Consider the following 26597-nt stretch of genomic DNA (forward strand, 5'->3'; position numbering starts at 1 on the left):
TTATTGTCCCTACCTATGGGGGTGACAAAGGGGGGGGGGTCATTTATTATTTTTTTTATTTTGATCACTGAGATAGATTATATCTCAGTGATCAAAATGCACTTTGGAACGAATCTGCCGGCCGGCAGATTCGGCGGGCGCACTGCGCATGCGCCCGCCATTTTGGAAGATGGCGGCGCCCGGGAGAAGACGGACGGGACCACCGCTGGATCGGTAAGTATGATAGGGTGGGGGGGGACCACGGGGGGGGGATCGGAGCACGGGGGGGGGAATCGGAGCGCGGGAGGGGTGGAACGGAGCACGGGGGGGCTGGAATGGAGCACGGGGGTGTGGAACGGAGCACGGGGGGGGGTGGATCGGAGTGCAGGGGGGGTGATTGGAGCACGGGGGGGTGATTGGAGCACGGGGGGAGCGGGCACGAGCACGGGGGGGAGCGGAGCACTGGACGGAGGGGAGCCGGAGCAGTGTACCGGCCAGATCGGGGGGGTGGGGGGGCGATCGGAGGGGTGGGGTGGGGGCACACTAGTATTTCCAGCCATGGCCGATGATATTGCAGCATCGGCCATGGCTGGATTGTAATATTTCACCCGTTATAATGGGTGAAATATTACAAATCGCTCTGATTGGCAGTTTCACTTTCAACAGCCAATCAGAGCGATCGTAGCCACGAGGGGGTGAAGCCACCCCCCCTGGGCTAAACTACCACTCCCCCTGTCCCTGCAGATCGGGTGAAATGGGAGTTAACCCTTTCACCCGATCTGCAGGGACGCGATCTTTCCATGACGCCGCATAGGCGTCATGGGTCGGAATGGCACCGACTTTCATGACGCCTACGTGGCGTCATGGGTCGGGAAGGGGTTAACCAGTGGATTTACTGCATCTAGTGCAAGACTATGGGGAAATTCCTCACAGAGGACTCAGCGTAATTAAAGAGAAATTAACATTATACGGATTTGAAACGCTCACCACAGGTCAGTTTACACTGAGTAAAAGAAAAAAAAAAAAACACTGTGGGCATGAGATTTCTATAAATCCCATCCACTTTGCTGGAACTGTAAGGTGCTGTTTTTGATGCTGGAAAAATACGAAGTGTCAATAATGCACCAAAAGCATGGGAACCGAGCCTAAGAGAACGAAGTGAAAGAAAAAAGGTTTACATTTAAAAGAAAAAAAAAAATCAGTTGCACCCCTTTTCCCAAGTTAAATACAAAGAAATGTATAAAAAATACATTTGGTGTCTGAGCATTGTCTGATTTATCAAAATTTAACTACCTAACTGTAAAGAGCAAAAAAAACCACTAAAAATTCCAGAATTACGGCTTTTTAGTTGTCACAGCGCCACATAAAATTCAATTTTATAAGTGATCAAAACATACGGTAGGTAGTATGTCCTTCAAAATGGACAGATAAAAAACAAGTTCTCATACAGCTCAATCGATGGTGATCTAAAATGTTTAGCCTCAAAAACCTAGCACAATTAACTTTTTTTCTTTTACCCAAAAAAAGCGAAAAAAAACGCAAGCGGATTTCCTGCAGAAAAAGTCCAGTTTTGTGCAGGAAAATTCTGCTGACATTCCTGAATGTGTGCACATAGCCTAAAAGGCGTTTCTGTATTTTGCATGGAAAACCGCTTCAAATACAATTGTGTGAAACTGACAAGAAAAAGAAATGCTTGTTAGATGCTACCTAAAGGTACCGTTACAGCGGCGCCGGCCGTAAAGCAGAACACAGCGGTGAAGTCACCGCTGTGCTCTGCTTTACGGCCGGTGCTGACAGTCAGTGCGGGAAGCTGACGGCGGGGACGTGACAGACATCACAATGTGAGTATGTACTGTTTTTTTTTTTTTTTTTTAACTTTTACAATGGTAACCAGGGTAAATATCGGGTTACTAAGCGCAGCCCTGCGCTTAGTAACCCGATATTTACCCTGGTTACAAGTGAACACATCGCTGGATCGGCGTCACCCACACCGATCCAGCGATGACAGCGGGTGATCAGCGACCAAAAAAAAGGTCCTGATCATTTCCCAACGACCATTGGTCGCTGTCACACATAAGGAGATCATTAGCGAAAGATCGTTGCTACGTCACAAAAAGCGTGACGTTGCAACGATATCGTTAACTATATCGTTATGTGTGAAGGTACCTTTACTAAAGTTTAGATCCTGGCAAAAATGAAATTTTAAAAAGTATGTCAGCAGACTTTGCGATACAGATTGCATATATTAGCTACCCACTATCTGGATGTCAGGCAGTGTGTATACTTTTTCTACAGCAATACAGAAAGGTGAGCGCTTTGCCGAGCATTCCTGCTCTAAAAAGGAGCTGCTGCCTCTGTATTATTTTTTTTTTTTTTTTGGCTATAAAAAATAAATAAAATAAGAAAAATAGTGATTTACTCACTGTCCCCAGGTCGGTCCAACACTGAGTCTCTGCTGCTCAGTGGCTTTGCCCATGTAGATGGAATGCCCTGCTCAGCGGCACCAAACTCACTTTCTCCAACACTGTCAATGTGAAACTGGGAGCAGCAGCAGAAAAAGATAACTCTGTCACCTGAATTTGGAGGGAACAATCTTCAGCCATAGGGGCGGGGTTTTCGGGTGTTTGATTCACCCTTTCCTTAACTGCTGCATGCGGCCAGCGAGTAAGGAAAGGGTGAATCAAACGCCCCAAAACCCCGCCCCTATGGCTGAAGATGGCTGAACCCCTTTAATCTCTAAACGAACGCAAAGCAATGATTTAGCAGTAAGAAATTGTGTTTGAAGTTCTGAAAGTGCATTTGTATATGACTATGCATTTTTAGCTCCTCAGTATCCTGGTCTATTCCCTGCTTACCTCTACTTTCTCTGGTTGATTGGTTGACAGGTCATTTTCTACGGTACATGGCAAAGGATACAGCATGAAGAGCTGCAAGTGCATTGTCACACCACAATGTACTTCCAGACACGTACACAAAACTTCAAAACCTGATTTATCATAGCTAAAACCTCACTTTGGGGTCATAAAGTGATTATGGTATCTTGGTTATCTTTTAATAGGCTACACAGTCGTATAAATAATTTCTGGTGGTGTAGAAGTTTAACAGGTTGTCTTTTACTTGTTCTTTCAAGTAACTTCAGAATTGAGTGAACTTTTATCCTGCTTTCTTACCAGTGAACACTTTGCATGCTCTTATCTATAATTTGTAATACAGTGTTTGCCTGGGGGAGTGGATAAGCTACAGTGATTGCCCACCCCCCATACACTTCATATAGAGGAACGTCTGCGTTTCATTCACTGTGTCTCTGTTAAGGTACCGTCACACATAACGATATTGTTAAAGATAATGTTGCTTTTTGTGACGTAGCAACGATATCGTTAAGGAAATCGTTATGTGTGACAGCGACCAATGATCAGGCCCCTGCTGGGAGATCGTTGGTCGCTGAGGAAAGTCCAGAACTTTATTTCGTCGCTGGATTTCCCGCTGACATCACTGGATTGGCGTGTGTGACACCGATCCAGCGATGTCTTCACTGGTAACCAGGGTAAACATCGGGTTACTAAGCGCAGGGCCGCGCTTAGTAACCCGATGTTTACCCTGGTTACCAGCGTAAACGTTAAAAAAACAAACACTACATACTTACCTTCAGCTGTCTGTCCCCGGCGCTCTGCTTCTCTGCACTCCTCCTGCATCCTGTGTCAGCGCCGGCCAGCCGGAAAGCACAGCGGTGACGTCACCGCTCTGCTTTCCGGCTGACCGGCGCTGACAGTGCAGAGGAAAGCAGAGCGCCGGAAGACAGACAGCTGAAGGTAAGTATGTAGTGTTTGTTTTTTTAACGTTTACGCTGGTAACCATGGTAAACATCGGGTTACTAAGCGCGGCCCTGCGCTTAGTAACCCGATGTTTACCCTGGTTACCCGGGGACTTCGGCATCGTTGGTCGCTGGAGAGCTGTCTGTGTGACAGCTCTCCAGCGACCACACAGCGACGCTGCAGCGATCGACATCGTTGTTGGTATCGCTGCAGCGTCGCTCAGTGTGAAGGTACCTTTAGTAAAAGGGTTTGCCTGGTCCAAATCGATAAGCCTGCAGTCACATTGTGTGACTGCAGACTTGTGAATCCCCCCAGTGCACCACACACTGTGCGCTGTGGCGACTCACCGATGTCTGTCCCGGGAACAGTATGAGTTAAGGTACCGTTACACTAAACGACTTGCCAACGATCACAACCAGCGATACGACCTGGCCGTGATCGTTGGTAAGTTGTTGTGTGGTCGCTGGGGAGCTGTCACACAGACAGCTCTCTCCAGCGACCAACGATCAGGGGAACAACTTCGGCATCGTTGAAACTGTCTTCAACGATGCCGAAGTCCCCGGGTAACCAGGGTAAACATCGGGTTACTAAGTCCAGGGCCGCGCTTAGTAACCCGATATTTATCCTGGTTACCATTGTAAAAGTAAAAAAAAACAAAAAAACACTACATACTCACTTTCCGATGTCTGTCACGTTCCCCGTTTTACAATGGTAACCAGGGCAAATATCGGGTTACTAAGCGTGGCCCTGCGCTTAGTAACCCGATATTTACCCTGGTTACAAGTGAACACATCGCTGGATCGGCGTCACACACGCCGATCCAGCGATGACAGCGGGTGTTCAGCGACCAAAAAAAGGTCCTGATCATTCCCCAACGACCAACGATCTCCCAGCAGGAGCCTGATCGTTGGTCGCTGTCACGCATAACGATTTCGTTAGCGGGATCATTGCTATGTCACCAAAAGCGTGACGTTGCAACGATATCGTTAACGAAATCGTTATGTGTGAAGGTACCTTTATTGACTTATACATACTCGGCCAGTGGGCATGTCCTCGCTCCATACACTTCTATTGAGTGATGCAGCCGACTAGAGGGTGTGGCCTTGCTCTATACAGGTGTAAAGAAAGCGAAGCTGCGCCAACTGGCCGAAATCTTGTATAACTCATACATACCCTCCAATCTTGTCTCAAAAAGCAGCAAATCTTAAAAGTGCACAGTGCGTGCTGTGGCGGGATTCATAAGTGTGCAGTTGCACAGAGTGACTACAGATTTGAGCTGAGCTGTGGTGATCTAGATCAAGCTCTGATGTGAGGTAAACACTTGTCAGGGTGTGTTTTCCACGTTCCGGAAACGCTGCGTGTTTGACGCTGTGTAGAGCCGCAGCGTCAAACACGCAGCGTCCAGATGTTAAAGCATAGTGGAGGGGATTTCATGAAATCCCATCTCCACTATGCATTAAGACGCATGCGGCATACCTGCAGAAACGGACATGCGGCGCGTCTTTTAAGAACGCAGCATGTCCTTACAATGCTGAAACAACGCAAGGACAACACAGGTGACCTGCCAGTGACCTCCGCTGCAGATTTGGTCAGGATTTTACCTGAGTAAAATCCTGACCAAATCCTGATGCAATCCTGAACGTGGACACATGCCCTAAGGCTATTTTCACACTAGTGTTTTTTGATGTACGTCGCAATGCGTCGTTTTGGAGTAAAAACGTATCCTGCAAAGTTACCCGCAGGATGCCTTTTTTTTCCCATAGACTTTCATTAGCGACGCATTGCGACGTATCGCCACACGTCGCATCCGTCATGCGACGGGTGCATCGTGTTTTGTCGCACCATCGGCACAAAATGTTACATGTAACGTTTTTCTGTCCGTCGAGTCCGCCATTTCCGGCCGCGCATGCGTGGCCCGGAACTCCGCCCCCTTCTCCCTGGACCTTACAATGGGGCAGCAGATGCGTTGTAAAACTGCATGCGCAGTTTGCATCGGTACGTCGGGCCGACGCATGGCGACGGCCCCGTACCGACGCTAGTGTGAAAGTAGCCTAACTGAGCTCTCTGCACAATCTTCTCTCCCCTACTGTTCATTCCTCTTCCCCTCGGCATAGAAAGTAAAGTGCTGTGTCACATGACCTGCAGTCTGGGTCCTCTGAGCAAGACGGCCTTGATCTAATTTTTACCAGTGGCTGACAAGTTCAGGAGGCAGCGAAGTATGTGATAAAGTGGGGGGAAAGGAACAGATTTCTCTAAGGCTGCTTTCACACTTGCATTTGGATGGTCTGCATATGGCTGCGTACATCCTCCGTTAAGCTCTGCCTACTTCCGCATGCGTCCTGCGTACCTATCTTTAACATTGGGTACACAGGGACATGCGTTGTATGCGGATGTTTCAGCATGCGGCAATTTGACGTGCTTGCCAACTGCACGGGAATGCAACTTTTTGCGGTCGGCGGACACATCTGCATACAACGCATGTCCCTGTGTACCCAATGTTAAAGATTGCCCCACCCCCATACACTTCATATAGAGGAACGTCTGCTCTTCATTCACTATGTCTCTGTTAGTAAAAGGGTTTGTGTGGTGCACAGGACGCATGCGGAAGTAGGCGGATCTTACCGGAGGATGTACGCAGTCATACGCAGACCATCCTAACGCAAGTGTGAAACCAACCTAAGATGCATTAGTTTTTTTATATTTTCACATGTTAGTTTATGCTGTTTGTTGAAAGTAAAGTTCCGTTTTAATGACCTTTTGCATTGTGTAATTTTGCTTCTGATTTGTTACTGAAACATTATAACCATAAGTAACATGTACAATGTTTTACAAGAGCAATGATGAAGGAACAATAGTGCGCATATTGTCATGTTTTCCTTGTATTCCTTGTGCAAGTGGGTTGTTTAGTCACTGCACTATGTGATTTATGTATGTGGGGTCACAACCTGTCACCCCCAAAATCGATGGTGAGGTAAGCTCACCATCAGGGGCTTATCTACAGCATTCTGTAATGCTGTAGATAAGCCCCTGATGTAACCTGAAAGAGGAGAAAAAGGTTAGATTATACTCACCCAGGGGCGGTCCCGCTACGGTCCGTTCAAATGGGTGTCTCAGGTCCGCTCCGGCGCCTCCTATCTTCATTCCATGACGTCCTCTTCTGGTCTTCACGCCGTGGCTCCGGCTACGGCGTACTTTGTCTGCCCTGTTGAGGGCAGAGGAAAGTACTGCAGTGCGCAGGTGCCGGGCCTCTCTGACCTTTCCTGCGCACTGCAGTACTTTCCTCTGCCCTCAACAGGGCAGACAGAGTACGCCTGCGCCGGAGCCGCGGCGTGAAGACCAGAAGAGGACGTCATGGGATGAAGATGGGAGGTGCTGTTCCGGACCTGAGACACCCATCGGAGAAGGACCGCCCCTGGGTGAGTATAATCTAACCCAGGGGTGTCAAACTGCATTCCTCGAGGGCTGCAACCAGGTTATGTTTTCAGGATTTCCTTGTACTGCACAGGTGATAATTTAATCACCTACACACATAATGATTGCAGCACCTTGTGCAATGCTAAGGAAATCTTGAAAACACGCATGGTTTGCGGCCCTCGAGGAATGTAGTTTGACACCCCTGATCTAACCTCTTTTTCTCCTCTTTCAGGTTACATCGGGGACTTACCTACAGCATTACAGAATGCTGTAGATAAACTCCTGATGACGATGAGCTTAACTCCCCATCGATTTTGGGGGTGACAGGTTCCCTTTAAGGAAGGAGAGTCTAGTCAGTATGTGACTGCAAGAATGCAGATCTTATACTTGTGGTCACATGACCACCCCCACTGCAGGAATGCAATTTTTGCAGTCAGTGTCTGCAGACTTTTCTTGCTAGGCCACATTCACAAATTCAGTACTTGGTCAGTATTTTACATCAGTATTTGTAAACAATCAGAGGAAAAGCTATAATAAAAACATGTCACCTCTTCTGCATTTTTCACCCACTCCTGGTATTGGCTTACACATTCTGATGTAAATGGTGAACTTGGCCTTAAGGTACCTTCACACTCAGCGACGCTGCAGCGATACCGACAACGATATCGATCGCTGCAGCATCGCTGTTTGGTCGCTGGAGAGCTGTCACACAGACAGCTCTCCAGCGACCAACGATGCCGGTAACCAGGGTAAACATCGGGTTACTAAGCGCAGGGCCACGCTTAGTAACCCGATGTTTACGCTGGTTACCATCGTAACGGCCGTCACCGCTGTGCTTTCCGGCTGGCCGGCGCTCACAGCCAGTGCAGAGAAGCACAGCGCCGAGGACAGACAGCGGAAGGTAAGTATGTAGTGTTTTTTTTTTTTTTGTTTTTTTTTTACTTTTACGCTGGTAACCAGGGTAAACATCGGGTTACTAAGCGTGGCCCTGCGCTTAGTAACCCGATGTGTACCCTGGTTACCAGTGAAGATATCGCTGAATCGGCGTCACACACGCCGATTCAGCGATGTCTGCAGGGAGTCCAGCGACGAAATAAAGTGCTGGACTTTCTGCAGCGACCAACGACATCACAGCAGGATCCTGATCGCTGCTACCTGTCAAACTCAACGATATCGCTAGCCAGGACGCTGCAACGTCACGGATCGCTAGCGATATCGTTCAGTGTGACGGTACCTTTAGACTGGACAACTCCTTTTTAAATCTGGCTGTGCAAATGTATATCACAGCTTATGTCAATGGAACAGCCTGATATTTCCCAATAGATTTAGCAGGTTTCTACTGAAATAAACATGCATACTTGTCATGGGAAAGCTGGGAGGTGTGCAGCTGACAAGCTGATGACTATCTGTTTGCAGTATAGCACCTAAAGGCTGGTTACACACAAGGTATCAGCTGGTGTTTTTTTCTTTCTACATTATCAGCTTCATTATTGCAACACATGACCAGCTACTGATTATCCCAATCATGGTCTTCATAGTGAACTGCAAGTCAGTCTGTCTCCCTGTGCATTCTTATGAGCACTTCAGTATGAGTTGCCTGTATTTCATCTTCATACAAGCTCCAAATGTTGCAGCATGATTTTTTTGTATTTAGTTTTTTTATACATATTCCTTTTAGATGCAGTTTTATGGTGAGAATTGTTTAAAAAATATAAAATTGTTGTACACATTGCTTTCAATGTTATTAGTAAAGACTTACCGTAATTGAATACACATATACAAAGATTGGAGTATTGTCTGCATAAAAGCTTGTTTATACAAGTAATAGCCATTTACTACTTGTTCACATTTGCACCTGTTCTTGAGATATTAAGTTTTGATTACCGCTCATTGGCTATGAAATTGACCGGTGCAGTCCAATCCGATGGGTGTCGCGATCCGTTGCCTCCCATCTTCATGCGATGACATCCGCTTCCTGTCGTGGCTCCAGCGCAGGCATACTTTATCTGCCCTGTTGAGGGCAGTACAAAGTACTGCAGTGCGCAGGCGCTGGGCTTCTTTGACCTTTCCCGGCGCCTGCGCACTGCAGTACTTTACTCTGTCCTCAAAAGGGCAGATAAAGTACGTCGGCGGAGGAGCCGCGACCGGAAGCAAGGAAGAGGACGTTATTGCATGAAGATGGGAGGCTACGGACCGCGACTCCCATCAGACGGGACCGCCCCCCCAGGTGAGTATAATCTAAAGGGACCTGGGACCTTCACACTGAGCAACTTTAGAACGAGAACGACAGCGATCCGTGACGTTGCAGCGTCCTGGATAGCGATCTCGTTGTGTTTGACACGCAGCAGCGATCAGGATCCCGCTGTGACATCGCTGGTCGTAGCTAGAAGTCCAGAACTTTATTTGGTCGTCAGGTCGGCGTGATTCGTCATGTTTGACAGCTCCATGAAAAAAAAATTGCAGGCATTGTTGCTTTTGCTAACAACCAGCGAAAACGATAAGTACGTCACTGGATCGCTCCTGCATCGTTCTGCTGTTGCCGTGTTTGACGTCTCCTAGCGACCTAAACAGCGACGCTGCAGCGTCGCTTAGTGTAACGGTTCCTTACCTTGTTTTTTTTATTTTTCAGGTTACATTCGGGGCTTATCTACAGCGTTACAGAATGCTGTAGATAAGCCCCTGATGGCGGTGGCCGAAGCTTATATACGAAAAAGTAGGTGACAGATTCCCTTTAACTTTCAGCAGCCAATCATAGAACTCCATGGCTCTGCTCCATGTATACGGAACACCCCTTTCAGAGCCACTGAGATCACTGATTAACTGTCAGCATGACCTCAGCATAGCAGCTAATGATAGACACCTGGAGCAGCAGAGGAAACTCTGTTGGACCGGGGAAAAGTGAGTATAGCGCTTTGTAGAAAAAATATCAAAAAACCCTGCCATTGGTGTTAAACATTTTCTGAAAAAGAGCAACCCCCTTTAAGTGAAACTGCAGTTTCAGGTGACTTTTCAGAATAAGCGATCGTTCTTTTGAACGTGAACAATACAGTTGTGGCCAAAAGTGTTGACACCCCTGCAATTCTGTCAGATAATACTCAGTTTCTTCCTGAAAATGAATGGAAACACAAATTCTTTGTTATTATTATCTTGATTTAATTTGTCTTAAATGAAAAAACACAAAAAGAATTGTCCTAAAGCCAAATTGGATATAATTCCACACCAAACATAAAAAAGGGGGTGGACAAAAGTATTGGCACTTCGAAAAATCATGTGATACTTCTCTAATTTGTGTAATTAACAGCACTTGTAACTTACCTGTGGCACCTAACAGGTGTTGGCAATAACTAAATCACAGTTGCAGCCAGTTGACATGGATTAAAGTTGACTCAACCGCTGTCCTGTGTCCTTGTGTGTACCACATTGAACATGGAGAAAAGAAAGAAGAGCAAAGAACTGTCTGAGGACTTGAGAAACCAAATTGTGAGGAAGCATGAGCAATCTCAAAGCTACAAGTCCATCTTCAAAGACCTGAATGTTCCTGTGTCTACCGTGCGCAGTGTCATCAAGAAGTTTAAAGCCCATGGCACTGTGGCTGACCTCCATAGATGTGGACGGAAAAGAAAAATTGACAAGAGATTCCAATGCAAGATTGTGCGGATGTTGGATAAAGAACCTCGACTAACATCCAAACAAGTTCAAGCTGCCCTGCAGTCCGAGGGTACAACAGTGTCAACCCGTACTATCCGTCTGCATCTGAATGGTAGGAGACCCAGGAAGACCCCACTTCTTACCCCGAGACATAAAAAAGCCAGGCTGGAGTTTGCCAAAACTTACCTGAAAAAGCCTAAAACGTTTTGGAAGAATGTTCTCTGGTCAGATGAGACAAAAGTAGAGCTTTTTGGGCAAAGGCATCAACATAGAGTTTACAGGAGAAAAAAAGAGGCATTCAAAGAAAAGAACACGGTCCCTACAGTCAAACATGGCGGAGGTTCCCTGATGTTTTAGGGGTGCTTTGCTGCCTCTGGCACTGGACTGCTTGACCGTGTGCATGGCATTATGAAGTCTGAAGACTACCAACAAATTTTGCAGCATTATGTAGGGCCCAGTGTGAGAAAGCTGGGTCTCCCTCAGAGGTCATGGGTCTTCCAGCAGGACAATGACCCAAAACACACTTCAAAAAGCACTAGAAAATGGTTTGAGAGAAAGCACTGGAGACTTCTAAGGTGGCCAGCAATGAGTCCAGACCTGAATCCCATAGAACATCTGTGGAGAGATCTAAAAATGGCAGTTTTGAGAAGGCAGCCTTCAAATATCAGGGACCTGGAGCAGTTTGCCAAAGAAGAATGGTCTAAAATTCCAGCAGAGCTTTGTAAGAAACTCATTAATGGTTTCCGGGAGCGGTTGGTCGCAGTTATTTTAGCTAAAGGTTGTGCAGCCAAGCATTAGGCTGAGGGTGCCAATACTTTTGTCTGGTCCATTTTTGGAGTTTTTTGTGAAATGATCAATGTTTTGCTTCATTCTCTTTTGTGCTTTTTTATTTAAGACAAATTAAATGAAGATAATACCAAAGAATTTGTGATTGCAATCATTTTCAGGAAGAAACTGAGTATTATCTGACAGAAATGCAGGGGTGTCAATACTTTTGGCCACAACTGTAACTAAACAGTTCTGGCAAAAATTAAGAGACCGCTGCAAAATTTCCAGTTTCTCTGATTTTTCTCTTTATAGGTATATTTTTAAGTAAAATGTAAATTGTTCTTTTCTGACAACATGTCTCCGAATTTCCAAGCTATAAATGTTGTATTTTTTTCTGAAAAGGAGTAATGGTCAAAATTAAAAATGGCAAAAAACAGTGCTTTCAGACCTCAAATAATGCAAAGAAAACAAGTTCATAATCATTTAGAAACAGCAATACTAATGTTTTAACTCCGGAAGAGTTCAGAAATCAATATTTTGTGGAATAACCATGATGTTTAATCACAGCTTTCATTCGTCTTGGCATGCTTTCCACCAGTCTTTCACGCTGCTTCTGGAGCAAAAATTTAATCAGTTTTTCTGTGTTTGATGGCTTGTGACTATCCATCAGCCTCTTGATTACATTCCAGAGGTTTTCAATGGGGTTCAGGTCTGGAGATTGGGCTGCCCATGACAAGGTTTTGATGTGGTGGTCTCTTATTTTTTTTGCCAGAGCTGTATATGATTTGTAGCTTGCAATTTTTAGCTGTTTTTTCCTCTTCATTGGAATATTGAGCATTTTCATCTTATGCCTTTCTGCTTATGTTTCCCTCTAACGTCTCTCCCCTCCCCTCTTAATAGACTTACAGGCAGAAGTTGTAATTTGATTCTACACTGTAGAGATTTCTGAAAAATTAGATTATTTTTTTTTGTGTGACTGATATGCGGGGGAAGATATGATATAAAGTTGTTGGTTTATTTTTCATTTAGATCTTCACTTTCACTGTTATAGTGTGCTTAAAGGTAACCTGACAACTGAATCGTACTACTCGATCCACTTTGAGGCACTAAAGAGGAAAATTGTTGCATATCTGCCAGTAGCTGACTTGTACATGTATGTCTGAAATTGTGCAGCCAGTACCTGATGTGCTGCCTGAGGATTAGGCAGCGTGTGTCAGCTGTCAGGTTCCCTTTAATGTGCTCAGTCTTGATACATGCATAGGCTTTGCATCCATACTATGAATTATTGTTCAGATCTTTTAAAATTAGCTTTAACCCCTTCCTAACATGTGCCGCGTACTAATACTGCTCTGCGGGAATTGCCTTCCCGCAAAGCAGTACTAGTACAGCGCACCGATTGTGCGGCCTCATGCTGAGCGCCGCAGCAATCGGGTGCGGGTGTCAGCTGTATGTGACAGCTGACACCCTGCAGCAATGCTAGCACCGAGCGCTGGCGTTTAACCCCTCTGATGCCGCTGTCAGTAGTGACAATGGCATAGAGGAGCATCGCCTAGGGAGGGGCTTCCTGTGCGCTTCAAAGATGGTTGTGGGGTCCTGCAGGGAAGGTACCTTGTGAGCGCCTGCTGAGAGCAGGGGCCGGCATGCTTCCTTCCCTGCGTGTCAGTTCCTTCCCTGCCTGTTAGTTCCTGATCTGATATTCTACAGTTCAGTGTGTCAGATCAGCGATCTGACACCATACAGTGATGTATTACAGCATGGGGATCCCTTTATTCTTGATAACCAACCTTGCAGAAGCTGAGGGTTGCTGCCCCCAGCTGTGAGTTTTGTCTGGTTGGTTCAAGAAAGTAGGGGGGAACCCACACCGGGTTTTTGCTTCATTTATTTAGTTAGATCGCAGGTGGCAGCTGTGGAATACCATGATCATCCGTTCCTGCTGTCACTGTTATTAGCGGCAGCGGGTGTCGGATGATGGGGGTAAGAGTCCCAAAAGCCCCCACCTGCTGTCATCATTCGGACTTTAAGCTAACGCTCATCATTCTCCTTTGCTCGCGCCGATTGCCGTCAGAGCAGGGGAGAATGATGAGAGCTGGCTTCAGCACCTGCCGCTGGGGAACAGCACTTACTGTAGCGCTTCTTCCCCGGTGGCCGTCCGTGTGAAACTGATGCGGCACACGGACGGACGGCATCCATGTGCGGTACATGTTTACACGGACCCATTGACTTGAATGGGTCTGTATGATCCGTGCAGCTGCACAAAAACTGACAGATTGACGTGTGGGTCGCTCGGACACACGAAATGTGAAAAAAGCACAGATACGTGCACAGGTCCATTCATTTGAATGGGTCTACGTGTGTCAGTGTCTCCAGTACGTGTAAAAACTGTCACCAAACCTACTGTCACCTATTAATGGAAAAATAGCGGGCTTTCACGTTATTGGTAGCACAAAGGTTCTTTAAAAGCGAGATGGCTCCTCACCCGCCAAAAGAAATGCAGCTAATTCTTTTCTCCCAAAACCAACTGCCTCCTCCCTTCTGAGCCCCAGTGTGCCTAAACAACATTTAGCGCCCACGTTTGTCATTTCTGTAGTGATGAGAGCCTTCTTAATTTACAGGTGCATGTCTGCAGAAACACGAGCTGGGCACTACAATGTACTGGTCACTACAACGGCAGTTGGCAATTTTCACTCAGCAACATACCCTGCTGCCTGTTTCTGGAAAATACCCATGAAGTCAAAATCGTCACTACATCTGTAGATGAATTCCCAAAGGGTCATCGTTCCCAAAATAGGGCTACTTAAGGGGGATTCGGCTTTTCTAGCACTTAGGGGCGCTTTATATGGAATCCACAAACTAGTCTAGGAAAATCTGCGCTTCAGGAGGCAAATAATGCTCCGTCCCTCCCGAGTCTCTCCGTATGTCACAGTAGTACTGTACAGCCATATATGGGGTATTTCTACATTCAGCAGAAATTGTGGGGCAGATTCTGGTGCCATTTTTCCCATTTCCCAGTGTGAGAATGTAAAACTTGGGGCTAACACACAATCTTTTGTGGTAAAAATGGAAAAACATGTTTTCTTCACTACCCATTGGTATAAAGTAGTTACACAACTGTGGTGTCAATATAATCACTGCACCCCTAGAATAATTAATTGAGCGGTTTAATTGGTAATATGGGGTCACTTATGGGGGCTTCTGCTTTTCTGGCACCTCAGGGGCTCTGCCAATGTAACGTGGCACCCTCAAACAAATGCAGCAAAATCTGCACTGTAATATGACGCTTCTTCCCTTCTGAGCTTTGCACTGTGCCTCCAAAGTAGTTTTCGACCACATATGGGGTATCCGTAAACAACAAACTTTACGATCCAATTTTTCCTTTTGCCCTTGTGAAAATATAAAATTTGGAGCAAAAATTATTTTTTTTTATTTTCACAGCTTAACCCCTTTCTGACATGGGACGTACTATCCCGTCGAGGTGGGGTGGGCCCCCATGACCATGGACGGGATAGTACGTCCAGCGCGATCGGCGGCGCTCACGGGGGGAGCGCCGCCGATCGCGGCCGGGTGTCAGCTGTTTATCGCAGCTGACATCCGGCACTATGTGCCAGGAGCGGTCACGGACCGCCCCCGGCACATTAACCCCTGGCACACCGCGATCAAAGATGATCGCGATGTGCCGGCGGTATAGGGAAGCTTCCCGCAGGGAGGGGGCTCCCTGCGGGCTTCCCTGAGCCCCCCGCAGCAACGCGATGTGATCGCGTTGCTGCGAGGGTCTCCCCTCCCTCCCTGCTTCCTCCAGCCCCGGATCCAAGATGGCCGCGGATCCGGGTCCTGCAGGGAGGGAGGTGACTTCACAGAGCCTGCTCAGAGCAGGCACTGTGAAGGCTGCAGCGCTGCATGTCAGATCAGTGATCTGACAGAGTGCTGTGCACACTGTCAGATCACTGATCTGTGATGTCCCCCACTGGGACAATGTAAAAATAAAAAAAAATATTCCTAAATAATGAAAAAAAATAAAAAATATTCCCCTAAATACATTTCTTTATCTAAATAAAAAAAACAAACAATAAAAGTACACATATTTAGTATCGCCGCGTCCGTAACGGCCCGACCTATAAAACTGGCCCACTAGTTAACCCCTTCAGTAAACACCGTAAGAAGAAAAAAAAAAAAACGAGGCAAAAAACAACGCTTTATTATCATACCGCCGAACAAAAAGTGGAATAACACGCGATCAAAGACAGATATAAATAACCATGATACCGCTGAAAGCGTCATCTTGTCCCTCAAAAAACGAGCCGCCATACAGCATCATCAGCAAAATAAAAAAAAAGTTAGTCCTGAGAATAAAGCGATGCAAAAATAATTATTTTTTCTATAAAATAGTTTTTATCGTATAAAAGCGCCAAAACATAAAAAAAGATATAAATGAGGTGTCGCTGTAATCGTACTGACCCGAAGAATAAAACTGATTTATCAATTTTACCAAACGCGGAACGGTATAAACGCCTCCCCCAAAAGAAATTCATGAATAGCTGGTTTTTGGTCATTCTGCCTCGTAAAAATCGGAATAAAAAGCGATAAAAAAATGTAACGTGCCCGAAAATGTTACCAATAAAAACGTCAACTCGTCCCGCAAAAAACAAGACCTCACATGACTCTGTGAACCAAAATATGGAAAACTTATAGCTCTCAAAATGTGGTAACGCAAAAAATATTTTTTTCAATAAAAAGCGTCTTTCAGTGTGTGACGGCTGCCAATCATAAAAATCTGCTAAATAACCCGCTATAAAAGTAAATCAAACCCCCCTTCATCACCCCCTTAGTTAGGAAAAAATTAAAAAAAATGTATTTATTTCCATTTTTCCATTTGGGCTAGGGTTAGGGCTAGGGTTAGGGCTAGGGTTAGGGCTAGGATTAGGGCTAGGGTTAGGGTTAGGGCTAGGGTTAGGGCTATGGTTAGGGCTAGGGTTAAGGCTACAGTTAGGGTTGGGGCTAAAGTTACGGTTAGGGTTTAGATTACATTTACAGTTGGGAATAGGGTTGGGATTAGGGTTAGGTTTGTGTCAGGGTTAGAGGTGTGGTTAGGGTTACTGTTGGGATTAGGGTTAGGGGTGTGTTTGGATTAGGGTTTCAGTTATAATTGGGGGGTTTCCACTGTTTAGGCATCAGGGGCTCTCCAAACGCGACATGGCGTCCGATCTCAATTCCAGCCAATTCTGCGTTGAAAAAGTAAAACAGTGCTTCTTCCCTTCCGAGCTCTCCCGTGTGCCCAAACAGGGGTTTACCCCAACATATGGGGTATCAGCGTACTCAGGACAAATTGGACAACAACTTTTGGGGTCCAATTTCTCCTGTTACCCTTGGGAAAATACAAAACTGGGGGCTAAAAAATAATTTTTGTGGAAAAAAAGGATTTTTTATTTTCACGGCTCTGCGTTATAAACTGTAGTGAAACACTTGGGGGCTCAAAGTTCTCACAACACATCTAGATAAGTTCCATGGGGGTCTAGTTTCCAATATGGGGTCACTTGTGGGGGATTTCTACTGTTTAGGTACATTAGGGGTTCTGCAAACGCAATGTGACGCCTGCAGACCATTCCATCTAAGTCTGCATTCCAAATGGCTCTCCTTCCCTTCCGAGCCCTCCCATGCGCCCAAACAGTGGTTCCCCCCCACATATGGGGTATCATCGCACTCAGGACAAATTTTACAACAACTTTTGGGGTCCAATTTCTTCTCTTACCCTTGGGAAAATAAAAAATTGGGGGCCGAAAGTTAATTTTTGTGAAAAAATATGATTTTTTATTTTTACGGTTCTACATTATAAACCTCTGTGAAGCACTTGGTGGGTCAAAGTGCTCACCACACATCTAGATAAGTTCCTTAAGGGGTCTACTTTCCAAAATGGTGTCACTTGTGGGGGGTTTCAATGTTTAGGCGCATCAGGGGCTCTCCAAACGAAACATGGCGTCCCATCTCAATTCCAGTCAATTTTGCATTGAAAAGTCAAATGGCGCTCCTTCGCTTCCGAGCTCTGCCATGCGCCCAAACAGTGGTTTACCCCCACATGTGGGGTATTGTCGTGCTCAGGACAAATTGTACAACAATGTTTGGGGTCTATTTTCTCCTGTTACCCTTGGTAAAATTAAACAAATTGGAGCTGAATTAATTTTTTTGTGAAAAAAAGTTAAATGTTCATTTTTATTTAAACATTCAAAAAATTCCTGTGAAGCACCAGAAGGGTTAATAAACTTCTTAAATATGGTTTTGAGCACCTTGAGGGGAGCAGTTTTTAGAATGGTGTCACACTTGGGTATTTTCTATCATATAGACCCCTCAAAATGACTTCAAATTAGATGTGGTCCCTAAAAAAAAAATGGTGTTGTAGAAATTAGAAATTGCTGGTCAACTTTTAACCCTTATAACTCCCTAACAAAAAAAAATGTTGGTTCCAAAATTGTGCTGATGTAAAGTAGACATGTGGGAAATGTTACTTATTAAGTATTTTGTGTGACATATCTCTGTGATTTAATTGCATAAAAATTCAAAGTTGGAAAATTGCGAAATTTTCATAATTTTTGCCAAATTTCCGTTTTTTTCACAAATAAACGCAGGTACTATCAAAGAATTTTTACCATTATCATGAAGTACAATATGTCACGAGAAAACAATGTCAGAATCACTGGGATCCGTTGAAGCGTTCCAGAGTTATAACCTCACAAAGGGACAGTGGCCAGAATTGTAAAAATTGGCCCGGTCATTAACGTGCAAACCACCCTTGGGGGTAAAGGGGTTAACGTTATAAACTTCTGTGAAGCACCTGGGTTTTTTTTCAAGGTGCTCAATACACATCTGCATAAGTTCCTTAAGGGGTCTAGTTTCCAAAATGGTGTCACTTGTTGGGGGTTTACACTGTTCAGGCACATCAGGAGCTCTCCAAACATGACATGGCGTCCGCTAATTATGCCAGCAAATTTTACATTCAAAAAGTGAAAAGGTGCTCCTTCCCTTCTGAGCCCTGCCGTGCACCCAAACAGTAGATTTCCCCCACATATGGGGTATCGACATGCTCAGGAGAAATTGCACAACAAAATGTTTAGTCCATTTTCTCCTGTTACCCTTGCGAAACTAAAACAAATTTGGTCTAAATGAAAATTTTTGTGAAAGAAAAGTAAACGTTTACTTTTTTTCTTCCATATTCCAAAAATTCCTGTGAAGCACCTGAAGGGTTAATATACTTCTTGAATGAGGTTTTGAGTATCTTGAGGGGTGCAGTTTTTAGAATGATGTCAGTTTGGGGCTTTTTCTGTCATTTAGGGCCCTCAGTCACTTCAAGTGTGAGATGGTCCCTAAAAAAAAAATAAAAAAAAAATGGTTGTGCTAATTTTGTAGTAAAAATAAGAAATCGCTGGTCGACTTTTAACCCTTGACTTCCTAACAAGAAGTTTCCAAAATAGTTCTGATGTGAAGTAGACATGTGCGAAATGTTATTTATTAACTATTTTGTGCAATATGACTCTGATTTAAGGACATAAAAATTAAGTTTGAAAATCGTGAAATTTTCAACATCTTTGCCAAATTTCCGTTTTTAGATAAACGCAAGTCCTATCAAAGAAATGTTACCACTATCATAAAGTACAATATGTCGCGAGAAAACAGTCTCAGATTCACGGGATCCGTTGAAGCGTTCCAGAGTAATGACCTCATAAAGGGACAGTGGTCAGAATTGCAAAAACTGGCCTGGTCAGGAATGTGAAAACAGGCTTCGGGGTGAAGGGATTAACCATTGCAAAATATTTATCAATATCCTTCCTTCTGTCCATTAGGTCCTCTGCACATCCAGTGACAATGTTTTCTGATGAGTCTCAATGACTAGTCAAAAGTTCCCATCTCCTCATTTACTCTAAGCCCAGTGGTTTGGTGCAGTGGTCAGTTTATTGAACAGCAGACCGGGCAAAATCACTGCTACCATAACTGTGTACAGAAACTTAAAATATTTACTAATATCTGATTAGTAGAAAAAATACAAGTGATATATTCCATTTATAAATTGCAGAAACATCGTGTGATGCCAACCAAAGTATAGAGCCTACTGGCCGTATTACATCTGTCTGGTCAAGGCATTATGGGACGTGCAGGAAGTGATTTCTACACTGCAGATAGTGGCCAGAGCTGGCATTAATAAATCTGCCCATATCTATATCCTCATGTTAGTGGCATTGAGGGCAGTAAGAGAACGATTGTTAGCTAGGTTGGCTGGTAGGAGATGACTGGGTGCGTTTTTGGAGTTCATGTTCCTCATCATAGACTGTTTGTGTTTTGGGGCGGCCTGTAGACAGGTCTTTCCAAGGTTTCTCTGGCTTAGAGCAGGAAGGTAAGACTGACTACAGTCACGCCCCGGAGCACGAGCATTTCATTAACTGAAAACTTCTAAACACTGAACCACAAGACTGATTTCTTTACTCCATGTATCATTTTAATCAGTGTAACAGCAGTAACATGACAATGTCTGTAGCTTACGGTACTTGGCAAAATCCTTCTGACAGGTTCACTTTAAGCTGCTATCAGCAGCAAAGGGTCCTGTTTACATTAGACGATTTGAACGATCATCTTTTAGGCAAACCGAAAATCATTTCAACGTTTGCTGGTTCGTGGTGTGAATGGCCGCTTGTTTACACTGCTTTTGAAACTACCTTTAGGGTATGTGTCCACGTTCAGGATTGCATCAGGATTTGGTCAGGAATTTATGTCAGTATTTGTAAGCCAAAACCGGGAGTGGGTGATAAATGCAGAAGTGGTGCATATGTTTCTATTATACTTTTCCTCTAATTGTTCCACTCCTGGTTTTGGCTTACAAATACTGACATAAAATCCTGACCAAATCCTGATGCAATCCTGAACGTGGACACATACCCTTACCCTCATGGAGGAGGGGATTCAGCTTTATTCAATTGCATCTTCTATTAGATGGGTTGATGCATCAAAAAAACTTGTTACTAATTAACCCCTTCATGACCGGAGCTTTTTTCGGTTTTGCATCTTTGTTTTTCGCTCCCCTCCTTCCCAGAGCCATAACTTTTTAACTTTTCCGTCAAAATGGCCGGGTGAGGGCCATTGGTTTTATCATGTCATGTACTAGAATACGGGGGGGGGGGGGGAATTCCAAGTGCGGTGAAATTGCATAAGTGTAATCTTACACTTGTTTTTTGTTTGGCTGTTTTGCTAGGCTCACTAAATGCTAACACTGACCTGCCATTATGATTCTCCAGGTCTTTACGAGTTCATAGACACCAAACATGTCTAGGTTCTTTTTTTATCTAAGTGGTGAAAAAAAATTCCATACTTTGCTAAAAAAAAAATAATAAAAAAAGTGCAATTTTCCGTTACCCGTAGCGTCTCCATTTTTCGTGGTCTCAGGTTGGGTGAGGCCTGGGAGCTTTCTAGGTAAGTTCCCACGATCTATGAACAGCCAGCAGAGGGCGCCTCACCGCAAATGAAGCTAAATATAGATCATTGACCTATATTTAGCTTCATTCCCCGGGGTTTTGCAGCAAGGAGCAGCCTGCATTAGCGGAACTCCTTGCTGCAAAATGTTTTAACCCCTTCAGAAGGATTTACATCGTTGGACTTTACAGATCTGCGGAAGGAAAGTATATTGTTGGTTTATTATGTTTTTTCTTTTACAGAACGAGGGTCTTCAGTGATTGGATTGGGCGTTAAATAAAATATTACAACAACCTTTGTTTTTATTTCATTAAAATAATTTTTAATAATGTGTGTGTTTTTTTTTTAACCCTTTCATTCAATTGGATTAATAATGGATAGGTGTCATAATTGACGCCTCTCCATTATTAATTAGGCTTAATGTCACCTTACAATAGCAAGGTGGCATTAACCCTTCATTACCCCACATCCCACCGCTACACGGGAATGGGAAGAGAGTGGCCAAGTGCCAGAATAGGCGCATCTTCCAGATGTGCCTTTTCTGGGGTGGCTGGGGGCAGATGTTTTTAGCCAGGTGGGGTGGGGGGGCAATAACCATGGACCCTCTCCAGGCTATTAATATCTGCGCGGGAGCCCACGCCAATTTTTTCTGCCATTTCACCCTTTATTTTAAGAGCTAGAACGGCCAAGTTTTGCAGATACACACTACTAACATTAGTAGTGTGGAATATGCAAAAAAAATGGTGATATGAGATGGTTTACTGTATGTAAACCATGTCTCATATCATGTCGGGTTTTAGGAAGGAGAAAGCAAAAGCCGGTAATCGAATTACCGGCTTTTTGCTATATCGCGGCTGTACTGCTGGTCCGTGTGTAATCCGTATTTTTGGGGCTTCCATAGACTTTCATTGGCGTTTTATTTGCGCAATACGGTGACAAACGCAGCATGCTGCGATTTTCTACGGCCGTAGAAAGCCGTATAATACTGATCAGTAAAATACGGCAGATAGGAGCAGGGGCATAGAGAATAATTGTGCCGTATTTTTTCGAGTTTTACGGACGTAGTTTCTGCGCTCTTGTGTCCGTAAAACTCGCAAGTGTGACGCCGGCCTTACAGGTATATACTATATACAGGAGGAGATGATACACGTATATACTATATACAGGAGGAGATGACATACAGGTATACAGGTCCTTCTCAAAAAATTAGCATATAGTGTTAAATTTCATTATTTACCATAATGTAATGATTACAATTAAACTTTCATATATTATAGATTCATTATCCACCAACTGAAGTTTGTCAGGTCTTTTATTGTTTTAATACTGATGATTTTGGCATACAACTCCTGATAACCCAAAAAACCTGTCTCAATAAATTAGCATATTTCACCCATCCAATCAAATAAAAGTGTTTTTAATAACAAACAAAAAAATCAACAAATAATAATGTTCAGTTATGCACTCAATACTTGGTCGGGAATTCTTTGGCAGAAATGACTGCTTCAATGCGGCGTGGCATGGAGGCAATCAGCCTGTGACACTGCTGAGATGTTATGGAGGCCCAGGATGCTTCAATAGCGGCCTTAAGCTCATCCAGAGTGTTGGGTCTTGCGTCTCTCAACTTTCTCTTCACAATATCCCACAGATTCTCTATGGGGTTCAGGTCAGGAGAGTTGGCAGGCCAATTGAGCACAGTAATACCATGGTCAGTAAACCATTTACCAGTGGTTTTGGCACTGTGAGCAGGTGCCAGGTCGTGCTGAAAAATGAAATCTTCATCTCCATAAAGCATTTCAGCCGATGGAAGCATGAAGTGCTCCAAAATCTCCTGATAGCTAGCTGCATTGACCCTGCCCTTGATGAAACACAGTGGACCAACACCAGCAGCTGACATGGCACACCACACCATCACTGACTGTGGGTACTTGACACTGGACTTCGGGCATTTTGGCATTTCCTTCTCCCCAGTCTTCCTCCAGACTCTGGCACCTTGATTTCCGAATGACATGCAAAATTTGCTTTCATCAGAAAAAAGTACTTGGGACCACTTAGCAACAGTCCAGTGCTGCTTCTCTGTAGCTCAAAAGTGGCTTTACCTGGGGAATGCGGCACCTGTAGCCCATTTCCTGCACACGCCTGTGCACGGTGGCTCTGGATGTTTCCACACCAGACTCAGTCCACTGCTTCCTCAGGTTCCCCAAGGTCTGGAATCGGTCCTTCTCCACAATCTTCCTCAGGGTCCGGTCTCCTCTTCTCGTTGTACAGCATTTTCTGCCACATTGTTTCCTTCCAACAGACTTACCATTGAGGTGCCTTGATACAGCACTCTGGGAACAGCCTATTTGTTGAGAAATTTCTTTCTGGGTCTTACCCTCTTGCTTGAGGGTGTCAATGATGGCCTTCTTGACATCTGTCAGGTCGCTAGTCTTACCCATGATGGGGGTTTTGAGTAATGAACCAGGCAGGGATTTTATAAAAGCCTCAGGTATCTTTTGCATGTGTTTAGAGTTAATTAGTTGATTCAGAAGATTAGGGTAATAGGTCGTTTAGAGAACCTTTTCTTGATATGCTAATTTATTGAGACAGGTTTTTTGGGTTATCAGGAGTTGTATGCCAAAATCATCAGTATTAAAACAATAAAAGACCTGACAAATTTCAGTTGGTGGATAATGAATCTATAATATATGAAAGTTTAATTGTAATCATTACATTATGGTAAATAATGAAATTTAACACTATATGCTAATTTTTTGAGAAGGACCTGTATACTATATACAGGGGAGATGACACACAGGTATATACTATATACAGGAGGAGATGACACACAGGTGCAGTTAGGGCCAGAAATATTTGGACAGTGACACAAGTTTTGTTATTTTAGCTGTTTACAAAAACATGTTCAGAAATACAATTATATATAATATGGGCTGAAAGTGCACACTCCCAGCTGCAATATGATAGTTTCCACATCCAAATCGGAGAAAGGGTTTAGGAATCATAGCTCTGTAATGCATAGCGTCCTCTTTTTCAAGGGACCAAAAGTAATTGGACAATGGACTCTAAGGGCTGCAATTAACTCTGAAGGCGTCTCCCTCGTTAACCTGTAATCAATGAAGTAGTTAAAAGGTCAGGGGTGGATTCCAGGTGTGTGGTTTTGCATTTGGAAGCTGTTGCTGTGAGCAGACAACATGCGGTCAAAGGAACTCTCAATTGAGGTGAAGCAGAACATCCTGAGGCTGAAAAAAAAGAAAAAATCCATCAGAGAGATAGCAGACATGCTTGGAGTAGCAAAATCAACAGTTGGGTACATTCTGAGAAAAAAGGAATTGACTGGTGAGCTTGGGAACTCAAAAAGGCCTGGGCGTCCACGGATGACAACAGTGGTGGATGATCGCCGCATACTTAATTTGGTGAAGAAGAACCCGTTCACAACATCAACTGAAGTCCAGAACACTCTCAGTGAAGTAGGTGTATCTGTCTCTAAGTCAACAGTAAAGAGTAGACTCCATGACAGTAAATACAAAGGGTTCACATCTAGATGCAAACCATTCATCAATACCAAAAATAGACAGGCCAGAGTTAATTTGCAGAAAAACACCTCAAGAAGCCAGCTCAGTTCTGGAAAAGTATTCTATGGACAGATGAGACAAAGATCAACCTGTACCAGAATGATGGGAAGAAAAAAGTTTGGAGAAGAAAGGGAACGGCACATGATCCAAGGCACACCACATCCTCTGTAAAACATGGTGGAGGCAACGTGATGGCATGGGCATGCATGGCTTTCAATGGCACTGGGTCACTTGTGTTTATTGATGACATAAGAGCAGACAAGAGTAGCCGGATGAATTCTGAAGTGTATCGGGATATACTTTCAGCCCAGATTCAGCCAAATGCTGCAAAGTTGATTGGACGGCGCTTCATAGTACAGATGGACAATGACCCCAAGCATACAGCCAAAGCTACCCAGGAGTTCATGAGTGCCAAAAAGTGGAACATTCTGCAATGGCCAAGTCAATCTCCAGATCTAAACCCAATTGAGCATGCATTTCACTTGCTCAAATCCAGACTTAAGACGGAAAGACCCACAAACAAGCAAGACCTGAAGGCTGCGGCTGTAAAGGCCTGGCAAAGCATTAAGAAGGAGGAAACCCAGCGTTTGGTGATGTCCATGGGTTCCAGACTTAAGGCAGTGATTGCCTCCAAAGGAATTGCATCAAAATATTGAAAATAAAAATATTTTGTTTGGGTTATGTTTATTTGTCCAATTACTTTTGACCTCCTAAAATGTGGAGTGTTTGTAAAGAAATGTGTACAATTCCTACATTTTCTATCAGATATTTTTGTTCAACCCTTCAAATTAAACGTTACAATCTGCACTTGAATTCTGTTGTAGAGGTTTCATTTCAAATCCAATGTGGTGGCATGCAGAGCCCAACTCGCGAAAATTGTGTCACTGTCCAAATATTTCTGGCCCTAACTGTATATACTATATACAGGAGGAGATGACACACAGGTATATACTATATACAGGAGGAGATGACACACAGGTATATACTTATATACAGGAGGAGATGACACAGGTATATACTATATACAGGGGAGATGACACACAGGTATATACTATATACAGGAGGAGATGACACACAGGTATCTATCTATATATATATAATTGTCTAAGGGTTTTTCCGTCTGTCTGTCTTTCTGTCTGTCTGTCCTGGAAATCCCGCGTCTCTGGTCGAGGCCTGGCGGCCTCGACCAATCAATCAGGGACGGGCACAGCGACGATGATGTCATAAAGGACGTAGATATCCCGCGTCTGATTGGTCGAGGCCACCAGGCCTCGACCAATCAGCAACGGGCACAGTATCGACGTAGATGTCATAATGGTTGCCATGGCGACGATGATGTCATAAAGGTTGCCTCGAACAATCAGCGACGGGCACAGTCTGCCGCGAATTCTGGAATCATCAATGTCCATATACTACGGGGACATGCATATTCTAGAATACCCGATGCGTTAGAACCCGGGCATAGAACGGGTTCAAAAGCTAATCTATATATATAATTGTCTAAGGGTTTTTCCGTCTGTCTGTCTGTCCTGGAAATCCCGCGTCTCTGGCGGCCTCGACCAATCAGAGACGGGCACAGCATGGCGACGATGATGTCATAAAGGTTGCCTCAACCAATCAGCGACGGGCAGAGTCTGCCGCGAATTCGCCTCGACCAATCAGCGACGGGCACAGTATCGACGTAGATGTCATAATGGTTGCCATGGCGACGATGATGTCATAAAGGTTCCCTCGACCAATGAGCGACGGGCACAGTCTGCCGCGAATTCTGGAATCCCCATTGTCCATATACTACGGGGACATGCATATTCTAGAATACCCGATGCGTTAGAATCGGGCCACAATCTAGTATATATATATAATTGTCTAAGGGTTTTTCTGTCTGTCTGTCCTGGAAATCCCGTGTCTCTGATTGGTCGAGGCCAATCAGCAACGGGCACAGCGACGATGATGTCATAAA

General features: G+C 44.5%; 1 protein-coding gene across 2 annotated transcripts in view; it reads left to right on the forward strand.

The window, feature by feature from the left end:
- The window catches only part of TAB2 (TGF-beta activated kinase 1 (MAP3K7) binding protein 2), a 107502-nt gene that overhangs the window by 10085 nt on the left and 70820 nt on the right, over positions 1-26597 (forward strand). Inside the window, exon 1 of one of the 2 annotated variants that reach the window (XM_069725892.1) lies at positions 883-971. The exons of the other annotated variant lie outside the window; for it this stretch is intronic. The gene's annotated coding sequence lies outside the window, so the exon portion shown is untranslated. Of the gene's footprint in view, positions 1-882; positions 972-26597 lie in introns of those variants that run through there. 2 annotated transcript variants of the gene reach the window in all.

Source organism: Ranitomeya imitator, chromosome 5, assembly GCF_032444005.1.
Source record: "Ranitomeya imitator isolate aRanImi1 chromosome 5, aRanImi1.pri, whole genome shotgun sequence".
Classification (NCBI taxonomy): Eukaryota; Metazoa; Chordata; class Amphibia; order Anura; family Dendrobatidae; genus Ranitomeya; species Ranitomeya imitator.